At 34.0% G+C, this 10084-nt stretch overlaps 1 non-coding gene across 1 annotated transcript; it reads right to left on the bottom strand.

Annotated features, from left to right (window-relative positions):
- Positions 1–6979: 6979 nt before the first annotated feature.
- Positions 6980–7085, bottom strand: LOC143402641 (U6 spliceosomal RNA). The gene has a single exon (XR_013091722.2). It is a non-coding gene; the product is annotated as a U6 spliceosomal RNA (small nuclear RNA).
- Positions 7086–10084: the final 2999 nt, after the last annotated feature.

The following is a 10084-nucleotide window of genomic DNA, read 5'->3' as shown; positions in this document are numbered from 1 at the left end:
TTAGCTATTATTATGCAATTTCAAAGTACTGTATAATTGAGTTTTAGATTAAAATCCTCTCACGGAAATGATTCATCATCCTCATGAACTGGCTCCTCCCCCACACCCTTTTCTTTTCTTTGACTTTCTCTTCTTTTCTTCAAAACAATTCCTGAGTTTCTCTCTACCTGAATTATATTACATTTCCTACTGCTATAAAGTAACACTCTTATTTCATTTTTTAGCTGTTCCATTAATTTGATGTTTACTTCTTATTCAGACTCCCTAATAAAAATGCTAATTATGATCATATCTAATAGCAACTGCTGAGGCACCCTACCAACTCTTTTCTCATTCCAACTGGACCTACTCACATTTATCATCAGGGCTTGGTTTGTCAGCCAGATTGCAGTATTCCCAAACCTGCTCTTCCTCGTCGGCTAAACCCACCTTGGGAAATAAATCCAATTCACAAGATATTCTATCAGCTATCCTAGCAAACTTCAGATACAGAGACACATTCTGTTTACTTGCTAAAGTAATACTATTGGGAAAGAATAGAGGTTGAAGATAAAATCTAATTTATTCTTATCCTTTCTCATAATATAATCACTTTCCTTATTGATTCTATGTATATCCATTTTTCTATAGTCATATCTCCTAATATTAAATTCACATGGTTACCTATATTTCATGACTCTGTGAATAATAATTTTATGCTGTAAGTTCTTCCTTTTGTAATTTTCAAAATTGATTCATATAATGTATTAAAACAGATCTGATCTCTCAAACCTGTTTTAGTGTTCTTGAGCATTCTTATTATTTTCCTAAAAGCTATTTTGACAATTTATTTCATACTCTAAAATAATTTTAAAAATATTTCTGCTAATTGACTTAATGAGCAAAACCCACTTATTTTTCAAAGTTGTAGAGTGCACTACAATATCTTCACCTATTTATTAAAAAAAAACTTCTTCCTTCAATTTTAAATCATCCTGATATTATAATATTTACTTAATTTTACTATATTTTATTGTTATACAGGGTTAGTGAGTTTTCTATTACTGTAGCAAATACTTGAGACAAAAAGCTTTAAAAAGGAAAGGCTTATTTTAGCTCACCATTTCATAGGTTTTAGTCTGTGGTTGGTTGCCCTTGACTATGAACCTGTGGACAGGCAGCACATCATGGCAGAGTATATGGTGGAGCAAGTTGCTCACCTTAGGGGTTCCATGAAGTAAAAGTGAACAAAGGGAGAAATTGTGCTCCCATATCCCCTTTGAGGGCACATCCGCAATAACCTAAAACCTCTCACTAGGCCCTACCTCTTAAAGTATTCATTGCCTCCCAAGTGTGCCATGTGTTGCAATTCAAGCCTTTAACACATGGATCTTTGGGGAACACTTATTCAAACCATAGCAGGCATGACATAAAGACCCAGAAAAAAGAATTCACTATGCCATAAAGAAGAAATAAACTATGGAAGAAATATTTAATGTAGTCAGCCTTAAAATAAAACTATTGGTTTATTTATTTATTTATTTATTTATTATTTTTTGAGGGATACTGGGGATTTATCTCAGGGGCACTTGACCACTGAGCCCATCCTCAGTCCTATTTTTTGTATTTTATTTTATTTTATTTAGAACCAGGTTCTCACTGAGTTGCTTAACACCTTGCTTTTGTTGAGGCTGGCTTTGAATTCGCAATCTTCCTGCCTTAGCATCCTGAGCTGCTGGGATTACAGGCATGCGCCATGATGCCTCACACTCTTGGTTCATTGAAATCAGAATCTCTCTACTTTTCTTAATGACATCACTCCCATGTTTTCCCCAGCTATTTTCCTTTGGGTTCTCTGATTACCTGGAGATAGACAAATCTGCCAACAAAGTCCACTGAGTGTCAGCTGTAGTCCATACTGGCTTGTAGCCCACATGCTCATCAACTCTACTTTATATACAGACATATACAAAAAAGGATAATTGAAAGAGAAATCAGTAAACAAAAGTAAATGTACAGCAAAGAAACCAAGAGTAATCACAGCAGGAAAGAAATTGGAATTGAAGATGAGCAGTTAGCGCTGACTGTGGGAATGTTCACACTGTCCCCATTGGGGATGTTCTAGATATACAGAGAACAGAGTGAAGGTGAACCTATGAACACACATAAGGAACATGTACATTCCTTTTACATACATGATGGAAAAGAAGATGATGTCCCAGGACAGTGATGCTTTCAAACATTCTTATTAAAGGACTTCTTAATAACATTTCACAACATTGAAAGAATGAAGGATGAAGTATTGAAGGATGATTGCTTTACCTCACAAACATTGGCTCAAAAGACTTTAAAACAGAGGGTCCTGACCATAACTCCCTGTTTAGTTGAAACCAGAATAAACAACATGCAAAATACAATAAAAATCAGCAGCTCTCCCAAACAACAATGCCAAATGTGCAGCCCACCCTGATTGGAATGCTAAAATTTCCACCCAGGCAGAACATGGGACACATGTTCTAGAAAACATGCAAATGTAATATATGTTCTGCTACAAAACCAGCTCTTTACCCTTCCTTTGGGGATTCTCCCTCCCTTGAGTACCCCTAAGACTCCACACAAACCAAAAACTCTTTGTCTTCAGGGAACTTGGGAACTATTGGTCATGACGAGACTGTCTGGGTTCCTGACTCCTGACTACCACACAATGAAGTTCCTTTCTCTAACTCAAACCAACCCCTGTCCTGGCATATATCAGAGACAAGGAACCAAAAGCCACTGGGCTAACACAAGCATTGTTTGAACTATCCCTGATATATCTTTTTACAAAGAAATAAAACCATTGAATTATTAAGGTTTCTAATATATAACAGTCTACTAACTAAATGTTTCACTACTTAAAATTTTTCTCTATATTTTTAAAATCAATAGTAAATTTTTTTTATGTTTTGACAATTTCTAATAACCACAGAATAATTACAAACTTTCACATCCATTATTAAGGCTGCTTTGCATGATTTCAGCTTGTACGGTTACTTAATGTTCCTGCACTACTGTGCAAAGCAAGGACTACCTATCATAGCAATTAAAAAATTATTTAAACATCAATAGCTAAAAGTGACCTGTGGTTATCTACAAGAGGTTTGTTTCCAAACTGAAGAGGGAGAAAAGAGATTTATTCATGCATTGGGCTTTGATATTATTCTCCCTATGGACCTTCAATTTTAATATTGCAGCACAAAAATGTTACCCCCAAATCTTAATCTAAATGCTGTGCAGGTTCTGATTTTCTTCCTTCCTGTACAGAACTCAAGTAGCTTACCCTTCTGGTAACAAAGTTGTGTATTGTTCTCCCATGAGTGCAGATGTCTACATCACCCAGGAAACCAGAGACGCGAGACTAAAAGGAGCTCTCGAGGGCTTACAATTGACTGAGTTCCATTGGATGCTGGTACTGAATTGAACCAACAGAGCTCTATGTACACACTTTTGAGCCCGACTACGGCTGTGGAAAGACTGGAAGAGCTTTGGCCAATTTGAGGCGAAAAAAGGAGCTCTGAGGGAGTTGATGGAATCTTTTTCTCAAATTTGCAGATTGTCTAAATTAAACTTGCCACTCAAAGTATGAACACAGATTGTCTCTTGTTTATTCAGAGACTTAGAATGGCCCCAAAGAGCAAGTGATTGCCAAAGGGACAGAGTGAGTAGAACAGAACAAGAAGTTCCCATCCTACAATACTCTTTATTCCATGGAATGTTATTTTGAAACTCCAAGTACGTTTTCTTCTACATTCAGTGTTATATATTTTGGACAGGCCAGCCCCAGAAACCTATGTAACACAAATGCAGCTCAACTGTAGTAATAATCATTACAAGGCAATGACCCCTTATTTTCCTAAAGAATATCTATTCAAAAAGCTCACAATAGTAAATATAGCCAGAACAATGAAGGGTTTAAAAACTGTATAGTAACTGTCTTTAACTTGTTTATTTTCATTAGAAAACCCAGACATATGATAAAAATATCACTTGTTATTTTAAAACCCAGAAATAAACAGGCTTGATATTTTGCTGCATATTATCTGAGACTAGTTTTAATAATTTAATAACCTTACTAGTGTGTAATGTTATTTTATAGCAAAAATATTTATCATATATTTTCTTTTGAAACCTGCTTTTTTCACTTAACATAGTAACAGATCTCATAACAGGAAATATATATATATATATATATACACACACACATTATAATTGTAAATGACTTTACATGTTATATAAGTAAATTATAACTTGTAGACCAGCCTTTATTTTGAGTCTTTTTATGGTACAATGTAATTAAATCTAGTTTCACCTAACACAGCATGCTTATTTGGGTTTGTTTCTGAACTAGTGCATCCTATTGATCTATTTTTCTAGTTAGCTTCCAGTAAAAATCTCCATCTTTCTCTGAAAGAGTATTGAGTTGTGTTCTAGTAGCAATTAAACAGAAGATCACCTTGACAGCATGAAGCTATGGTTTCAGACTTTGCTTAAACAGATCTATTTCAGTTGCAGCCTTAATCCTGAGATGGTTCTTACTTCTAAGCTATAACCCATCAGTTTCTATAGAAAGTCTGAGGTGCTTTCCAAATACCACATTGTTGATGGAAATCTAACTCCTAACAACATTCCTACCATCTAAGCAACTGCTAATATCTTTGTGCGGTTTTGTTAACCTTCTAGCTTCTTTTTTTCCCTGGATAGCTCGAAATCTTGCTCCTCACATATGTAGCCCTGAAATCAGCCACGGTGTTAATTATGTACACAGAATTTGGAGCTCCCCCTTGTGTCTCTCCTTTTTGGGATTCTCCCATTTTTTTTCAAACAACAGGATCACACAGAGCTGCAAGGAAGCATGGTATATGTAGTCTTTCTTCTAGGTGTCATATATTCGGCTAACTAGTAGTCACATTTATGTTTTCATTATATCTTAACATTTATCTTTCTAACAAGGTAAAAAATAAACAATGTGTGTTAATATACATGTACAGAGTGAAAACTTTATATACATTTTTTCTTCTCATTCCCAAGTTTTTGTTGTAATAAACTTTTAAAAATAAATCTAGATTAGTACTATTTTAATTTCATTTTTTGAAATTATGTATATCCTAATTCATTATGTTATATTTTAAAATCAAAATCAAGCAATGTTAACAATATTAGGCCATGCTTCCCCCGTGTCTACTTTTTGTGTGTGGTGATGGGGATTGAACCCAGGACCTTGTGTGTGCAAGGTAAGTGCTCTACAAACTGAGCTATATTCTCAGCCCTCTTGTCTCCTTTTTAATTAGCATTTCATGTGTATAAATTTCAGGATGTACAAGCAAATAAAACACTTTCTGAGTTGTTATTTGCATGCAAATGTCCTTCTATCACTCCTGCAGTGGACAAGGTCTTGTCAGGGAATATAGATTTTTTCTGCCGGATTGTTGACCTTTTTTCTTTGACACCTAGTATTTACTCTTATAGAAAATTGCAAGTGATTTTTTTCTTTTATAATTATTTTTTCTGAATCTATATTTGAAGAATATCTCCTTTTGTCTGAAATTAAATGTATGAAAATATATCTCTTTTCATTATTTTTTCTTAGTATTTCATGGATTCTTACATCGTGGAACTCCTGAAAATAATCCTTTATAAATTTTAAAAATATTTTTATGCATCTATAGTTGCTTTTTCATTTATGGCAGTGTTTCCCAAATTTTCCACATCATTAAAATCATTTAATGTACTTATTTTGAAAAATAGATACACCTAAGTTCATTTCTAGGTATACTAAAATAGCATCTCTGGGAGGGGGACAAGGAAAGCATGCATTGGATGACCATTACATACATTTGGGAACACTTTTTAGGTATTCCTCATTATGCCTATGTTTGATTTTCTGGCTCCATCATCCATGTGGATTATGCTGTATTGCTTGTAGTAACCCTTTAATTTGCTTCCTCTCTGTTCTCTGGTAATTGCTTGAGCTGTTTTTTCAATTCACTGATTCAGTTTCCTGTAGCAACTAATCTGATATTCAGTGATTATATCATTTGTATTAAATTCAGTAATCATAAATCAACTGAAAAAAACTCTCCTAATATTTAATTCTTCTGTTTATATAAGTGCAAGGTGACCTTGAATCTTTTTGAGATAGAAGTGTTTTTTTGTTTGTTTGTTTTTTGTGTTTTTGTTGTTTTTTTTTTTGTCATTTTCCTTGAGGAAATCAGTTTCATATGCATCACTATCTCTGACTTGTCCTCTCTCTTTGAACTAGTGCATCTTTTCACATAAACAGTAGTTTTATTGCATTTAGAGAGGTGGACATTTCCACTATTGGAGGTATGTCTTTACTTACACAAAATGAAGGCGGGTAAACATTGACATTTAATACTGCCTGGACAGTATTAAAGTAATCCAACTAATAACAAGAGGTAACCAGAGAGAAACCTGTTTTCACTTTCCTGGTAATATTTGTTTAGCATCTCTAAGCTGTCTGGGGCTTCAGTCCTCCCTAGAAAAGAATCCATTCCAGTGAAACCAAGTGGTATGTATGACCTTGCTAGTTGTTCCTTGAATATTTACTTATTTATTTTTATATCAATATTGATAAACTTGATGCACATAAAGTGCATACTGTATAACAGGATACTGGGGATATAGTAATGAAATAAAACAAATCCATTTCTATGGCCTTATGAAACTTACAATTTTGAGAGGAAAAATAGCCATTCATATTGGTTGATTGCGTTTACATAAAGAAACAATGGAAGGATAACACAAGAAAAAAGAATGAAATGATTATTTACAGGGCATGGAAGGACAATTTTTTGTATTATTTTATTTTGTTAAGTATATGAAAATATTATTCATTTAGAACAATGACTAAAATTATTATAAAATCAGTATAAAAATTAAAGGAATTAAGTAGGATAAGGGGGAAGTTTGGGGAGAAGTACTTTTTTTTTGAGGTCTGATAAAACATATGGAATGCTTCAAAATTTGCATGTCATCCGTGTACAGGAGCCATGCTAATCTTTGCCATATTGTTCCAATTTTAGTATGTGTGATGCTGAAGAGAGTACAGTTTTTAAGCAATCAAAATTATCTTCTTTAGCAATGGGATGAATGGGCCATTCAATTTTAGTTTGTTTAGGTTTTTGAACTGAAGCTTGGCTTTTAAGTAAGGGTTTCTAAAACTTCCTTTGAGATTTTCTCTGTGTAATGCCTTATTAAAGAAATTATGCCCATTGGTACTAGCATCACTCTATTAAGAAGCCACACAGGTTTCAGAAAAGCAACAAGGTTAAGCAAAGAAAAATCAGAGAATTCAATCAATAGAACACAACATGTATAACAGTTCCTGACCCCATATTTCATAACAAAGGCCTTTAATATATGTGTTTTATTATCACCTATGCCAAGTTTCACATATCATGATGGAATTTCTAAACAGTCACGTTTTGTTCTTTTAAAACAATCTTTTCCAGATAGCAGAGTGAAATACTGAGATATAAAGTCCTATCTGGGCTCCAAACTGTATATATTAAAGGAATATTGATCCTAAAATCCTAGTACAGTAAATAATTGAAGATTTTTGCCCTTACTGCCATTGGCATTGTTAGAAGTTCTGTCTTCATAATGGTCTCCAAGCAAGCACTTAAACAGTCAAGCCCATTAGACCTTTATAGAGACCAACTTTGTCAACTTATCGACAAATTTCTTTAAGCACATATCTTTTTCTGGAGCCTGATTACTTGCTCTGGCATAGCAAAGAAAAAGTGCACCATATTATCCAAACACTCATTCAAAGCAGCTATAAACACCTGTCTACAAGATTAATTCAGGTGCAAAAGAGGCACAATTTTCTTACCACCTCTTATTTTTCTGTTATGCACACCAGTCTGTACTCAAAAATAGAGTATTCATTGGAGAAATGACAGGACATGAATTCACAGTATGAAAATCCTTACTACCAATAACATCAACACTTTTCTTCATTGACAATCAAGTCGAAAATAGGTTTCAATGTATACAAGACTCTTTCAAAAGGTGATATTTTAAACAAAATACTATGGCATTAGAAATCTGAAGAGAAGTAGTTATATCCTATCCATGTGAAAATATTTTTAGATTTTAGTTAAATAACTTATCAGTAAGATTAGTTGGAATATATCACTGAATATAAAATGTAGCTATTATTTTGCATTGTTTAGTCAAATAAAAAAATAGCTCTTTTACAAATAAAAACTTTCGCAGGATAGTAATTGTAATGAACTGAATGTATGTGTCCCTTCAACCCAAATTCATATGCTAAAATCTGAATCCCTAAGGTAATGGTATTAGGAGGTGGAAATGGGGAAGTAATTAGGTCATGAAGGAAGAATTCTCATGTGGCATTAGTGTCCTTACAAAAGAGACACCAAAGAGTTCTCCAGCTCTTTTCCCACCATGAAAGTACATAAGAAATTTGCACTGTACAACCTGGAAGGGGGCCTGCACCAGACCCTCACATGATCTCAGACCTCCAGGCTCCAAAATTGTGAAAAATAACTTTTGTTGATTGAATGCAATCCTGTCTATGATATTTTGATATAGCAGCCAGAATTAACTAAGATAATGTTTTGTTGTTGTTTAAAGACAACAGTGCTGGAATTAAGAATACTAAAACAAAACGTGCTATAGGTTGTGTGACACAGAGCAACCAAATAAATTCATTGAATCAAAATCAAAATTGGGTTCTGAATCTGGCACTTGTCCCTTTGTGATCTCAGATATTTTGCATCACTCTCATACAGCATTCTCATCTAATATAATGCTATCTGCCTCGTGGAATAGCATGTTATGATGTATATAAACATTTGAATTAGTTGAAAAGAACACATTATCACAACATTTCACTGTCTACTTTACTTAGAAATTACAGTCTTATGTTGAGATATCAGAAACAATGTTGGAACAAGCCCAATATCCAGCTATTTGCAAAAATTTGTTTGCTTGTATAGAGAAGATAAAACATAATTGATAGAATTCCACAATTTGGCATTATGTAAATAGAACTAAAATAAGCTGAATTCTCTAATTTTCTGTTTATCCCAACAATCTCAAGCCCATGCAACAAAAGGTCTCTATGCATCAGTTCATCTCTTCTATCCTTCTCATCCCCACTTGAGCAAAATATAGAAGTAAAATCAAAACTTGTGTTTCTGATGGGACTTAGCTATAGTTGAAATGGGTTCACTGCACCCTATACAAAAAAAGTGAAGTCTTCCCTCTTTGTTCAGTTCTAGCTCATGGCCTTGCCTTGATTTTCTGATGTTTTCTGGGTTGTCTTCATTATTGTAATCAATGTTTAACCTGAGCCCAACTTTTGTAATAGAGCCCTGATGCCTAGTATCTTCCTGGCAAAATGTAGACTCAATTATCTCTACCCGTGTCCCTACTACACTCTTTCCAGTCATGCCCAGGCACTGGTTGAAGTCCTAATGCAGCCTCAACTAACCCTTGGAGAGCAAGTAGTATTACCACCTGCCTTATTGTTCATTAAATAATCCATTAATCATCCAAAAGTCACTTTCAGTTGTTAGTCTTAAGTCCTATTTTACTATTAAAATTAAAGCAATTAGAAGAAAATGTCCAGATCCCTACCTACTTCTATACCCACATGTTCTGCCTTCTTGCTTGCTATTAGAGATGAATAATCTCTGTATCCACCTAAACCAAGCCATCCACATGAGCATTGCATTCTATTTTTTTTCTTATTCAAGGACATAATTCTAGCAAGTCTCTTATGTCTCTCTTACATTATCAAGTGGTTTCTCTACTAGTATATATACTAGTATATAATAATGCTGTTATTTCTTGCATATTAAAAATCATTTCTTTCTTTTCCTATCTGCCATCAGTTAGTTTTCTTTTGCACTGTTTTCTGTATTAAAATAAAAGCAAAATCAAACAAGCAAACAAACAAAACCCTTCTACTACACTCTCAACAATCGATACACCTCACCTCTGACATCTGATGTGTGGGTTTTTGTTTTTGTTTTTCTTACACATCAATTCAATTCACCTGCCTACATTGACT

This window comes from Callospermophilus lateralis, chromosome 6 (genome assembly GCF_048772815.1).
Source record: "Callospermophilus lateralis isolate mCalLat2 chromosome 6, mCalLat2.hap1, whole genome shotgun sequence".
NCBI lineage: Eukaryota > Metazoa > Chordata > Mammalia > Rodentia > Sciuridae > Callospermophilus > Callospermophilus lateralis.
Note: the sequence above shows the minus strand (reverse complement) of the source record. Positions and strands in the feature narration are given on the sequence as shown.